The following is a 3,967-nucleotide window of genomic DNA, read 5'->3' on the forward strand; positions in this document are numbered from 1 at the left end:
TAATCTTTACAGGAGTAGGTAACCAGGTCTTTCTCCCATGGAGCTGCTGGGTGGGTTTGAATTACCAACCTTTTGGTTACTAGCCAAGCACTTAACCATTGTGGCACCAGGACTCCTGTGTGGAGCTATGTCTGCCCCTTATTTCAGGTCACCTTCTCCACAAGTGGGGCATGATCTTTGTGTCATTAGGCAGGATGGAGAAATCAAGTATCAAAATGGACTCCTGACTTAACCAAGGTCACCCAGCTAGTGAAGGATGGGTGGAATAGGGGTACCAACTCAGGCCTGACACCAACACATGTGGTCTTTTCAGCATTCTGTACTGGATTTAATTTTTTTCATGCTTCCTAGTGGACTTCTTTCTGAGTGCCTCTTTGATGTATGTTGGTCTTTGCACCTTGCACACAAAAAGCCCTTTGCTTCTCACAAAGCATTTGTACCTATTTGATCTCACCTGATCTTCATGGAAATTTGGCCCCATATCTGGACAGGTAGGCAGGACCCCAGCAAGCTGCCTGTTGCTGTCAAGTCCATTTCCACTCATAGTGACCATGTAGGACAGAATATAATTGTCCCATAGGGTTTCTAAGAATATAAATCTTGGCGGAAGCAGACTCCCTCATCTTTCTCCCATGCAGTGGCTGGTGGATTCGAACCACTGAGTCTTTGATCAGCAGCCAATCATTTAACCACTGTACCACCAGGGCTCCTGGCACATAGTAAATGCTCCATAAATATTATTGTTCTTGTTAGTTGCCACGGAGTTGATTCCAACTCATGGTGATTCTGTGCATACAGAGGGTTTACAAGGCTGCAAACTTTAGGAGACAGACCACCAGGCCTGTCTTCTGAGGTGCCCCTGGCTGGGTTCAAACCACCAACTTTTGGCTAGTAGTCAAGCACTTAACAGTTTGTACCACCAGAGACCCTTCTATCGGTGTTGTTGTTGTTGTTGTCAGGTGTCTTTTCGAAACCCAGGGAGAAGAGCATGTGGTTGGTAAGGCAGCAGGACAAGATTGCGTTGGGTCTTTAATGGTACCTCAAGGGTCTTGGGCTTGGGCTTGAGCTTGACGACAGTTGGAACCCCTGTTGGGTTTTTAGCCAAGAAGTGACAGACCCAGATTTGGGGTTTGCAAAGATTTCTCTGGCTTTGGGGGAGAGGAGTGGAGTCAAGCGGCCCAGGGGTGGCTTCTCTTGGTGATAACTCACTGCCTTGTGCTGCTGTCACAGAAATACCACAAGTGAAAGCCTTTAGCAAACAGAAATTTATCTCTCACCATTCAGGAGGCTGGAAGCCCAGACTCAGGGCACCAGCTCTAGGGGCAGGTGTGCTCTCTCTGCTGCTGTGGAGGAAGGTGCATGTCTCCTTTCAGCATCTGTGGGCCTGGCGTCCCTTGGGGATCTCCTTGTGTCTTGGCATAAATCTTTACCTGGGTCTACAAGGCTCTCAGCACAGGAACTCCAGGTCCAAGGACTTGTTACTCCTGGTTCTTTGTTAGTGGTACTGAGGTCCCTCCGTATTTGGTCACTTCTCTCTCCTTTTATCTCTTGTAAGATAAAAAGCGACACAGGCCACACCTCAGGGCAACTCCCCTTGCATTAAATCAGGTCTATGACCTGATTAAGGGTTTGCATCCTACCCTAATCCCCCTACAACTGATTGGCTGATCATATCATGGGGGATGATTATATCATTACATAACTGCCAAATTACATAACTGCCAAACCACTGAGAATCATCCCAGCAAAGGTGACAGATATTTTTTGGGGACACGATTTGCTCCCTGACACTGACCATTCCAGTGCTGAATCCCCGGACTGGCATGGTGATCATCTGCTGGTGGCTGGATGGGCTGCGTGGGCCAAAGCGCAAGAGACGATAAAGTCAGCAGTGTGTCACCAGGCTGATCTGGTGATGTGGGGAGGCTGGGAAGTGCCGGTTTGAAGGCAGCAACAAATTACTCTCCTGGAGACAAGGCCGGGCCAATTCCTGCCGTGTTACATTATTAAATTTGTAATCTTCATTCTAATACTTTCCAGCAGTGAATAAGAACCAAATTTAAAATGCCGGCTTTACATTTCTGGAATGAAGCTCTTTGTCAAGCACTCTTGAAACCCATAATTTCTCTCCAGAGGTGAATGTCTAAGTCTTTAAAATAAATTAATTATTACTATTTTTTTTTTTTTAAAAGGAAAACCATCCTTTAGTTAAAGGGAGTTTGAAGGGGTGTCTGAGACCCCAGCCTGGCCAGGAGATGGGCGTAGGGATTGTGTGTTGCCTGCTTCAGAAAGAGCTCAGAGCAGAACTAAATCTACCTGTGCCCTGAGGCTGCCCAGGAACCAAAACCAAAAACCAAACTCCTGGTCGTCTAGTCGATTCCAACTCATAGCGACCCCCACTGGGTTTCCGAGGCAGTACGTCTTTACAGAAGATTGCCCGTCTTCCTTCCATGGAGTGGTTAATGGGTTTGAACTGCCAACCTTCTGGTTAGCAGTCAAATGGCTTAGGCACTGTGCCACCAGTGCTTCTTGCTCAGGAACTGGAAGCCCCAAAATTTGTCCTTTAGGGAAAATTGAAGCGAGAATGGCCAGACGTCATCTCACCTACTGTGGTCATATTGTCAGAAGGGGCCATTACTTGGTGAAGTACAGGGTCAATGAAAAAGGGGGAGCTCCTCAACAAGATGGATTGACACGGTGCCTGGAACGATGGGCTCAGGCATAGCAGGGATTGTGAGGATGGGCAGGACCAGGCAGTGTTTCATTCTGCTGTACATACGGTCACTATGAGCTAGAGCTGATGGGACATAAAAACAACAGTGGGGATTGAGAGAAAGATGAGGGAAACATCATGCCCACATCATACCCAAAGGGTGGCAAATCTGTTGATTTGTGAAAGATTTTGCTAAAAATCAGGCCAAGCCCCGAAAAGAATCGACTGTGTCAGCCTCTCTGGAGTTTCCTCATGAGCTGTTTGGTGAGTGGGACATCTGGCTGCTGCTAGGACTGTGAGCCCCATCCTTTCCACCATCAGCTCCACTCAAGAAGGGCCCCTGTCTGGGGTCCCAAGCATTACTTGGCTCTGACAGGCCCCCTGTGCCTGTGGGTCAAAGGAGATATGCCCTCCTGGGGTCCATACCCCTCATTGTAGGCCATGTTGTGTTATGTGGGTCCCTGCAGTTCCCTGCTCAAATGGCCTGAAGTCAGCTTCCTGGGTCTGCCCAGACCTCCTCTCTGGGCACATCCTCCTTGCAGCTGACTCCATCCATCAGTGTCTGTGGAGATGGGAACAAAGCACAAATGTGCAGAGTAGCCCTTGGTGTGCTGTGAGGGTGGGCTGCAGCTGAGGGCCAGCTCTGTCCTCACTGCTACATTTGGCTACAGAACTCTGAGGCTTCTAAATTTGAACTTGTCCTGGCCTTCAAGGTCATTAGGAAGGTCTATTTGTCAGAATAGGAGGATAGAACATATTTTATTAAAGAGCCTGGTTTGTATTAAATATTTAGAATAAGTATGAGGGCCTCCATTTCTACCCTTGCCTTGGGCCCCACAAATATTAGGGGACCTGTGGGATATCTTTGGAATGAGAATGAGAGCAGCTCAGGATGGTCCTTCCCCTGTGGGTCCTCTGTCCTGGGCTCTGTTACAGAGACCTGGCTTCCCGGGCACCTCTCTGCAGACTAGAGAAAGGCACTGTTGCCTCTCTGTCCCGGGTGGTCACAAACAAACAAACAAAACACCTTCCTCTGTGTGGTGGGGTGCCATCAAGTTGATTTTGACTCATACTGATCCCACATGGCAGAGTGGGGTTTCTAAGCTGTAATTGGCATAGTGCCTAAGGCATTTGACTGCTAACCAGAAGGCTGGCAGTTCAAACCCACAGCCACTCCTCGGAAGGAAGGTTGGGCAATCTACTTCCATAGTGATACTGCCTTGGAAACCCAAGGAGGGGTCACTATGAGTCAGA

The 3,967-nt window shown here is 48.4% G+C and overlaps 1 protein-coding gene across 1 annotated transcript in view; it reads left to right on the plus strand.

Moving 5' to 3' along the window:
• RIMS4 (regulating synaptic membrane exocytosis 4) overlaps nucleotides 1-3,967 on the plus strand; it is a 78,538-nt gene that overhangs the window by 20,303 nt on the left and 54,268 nt on the right. The gene's annotated exons all lie outside the window — the stretch shown is intronic.

The sequence above is a fragment of the Orycteropus afer genome, unplaced genomic scaffold (genome assembly GCF_000298275.1).
Source record: "Orycteropus afer afer isolate SDZICR_OR568_19922 unplaced genomic scaffold, OryAfe1.0 scaffold00049, whole genome shotgun sequence".
In the NCBI taxonomy this organism is placed as follows: Eukaryota; Metazoa; Chordata; class Mammalia; order Tubulidentata; family Orycteropodidae; genus Orycteropus; species Orycteropus afer.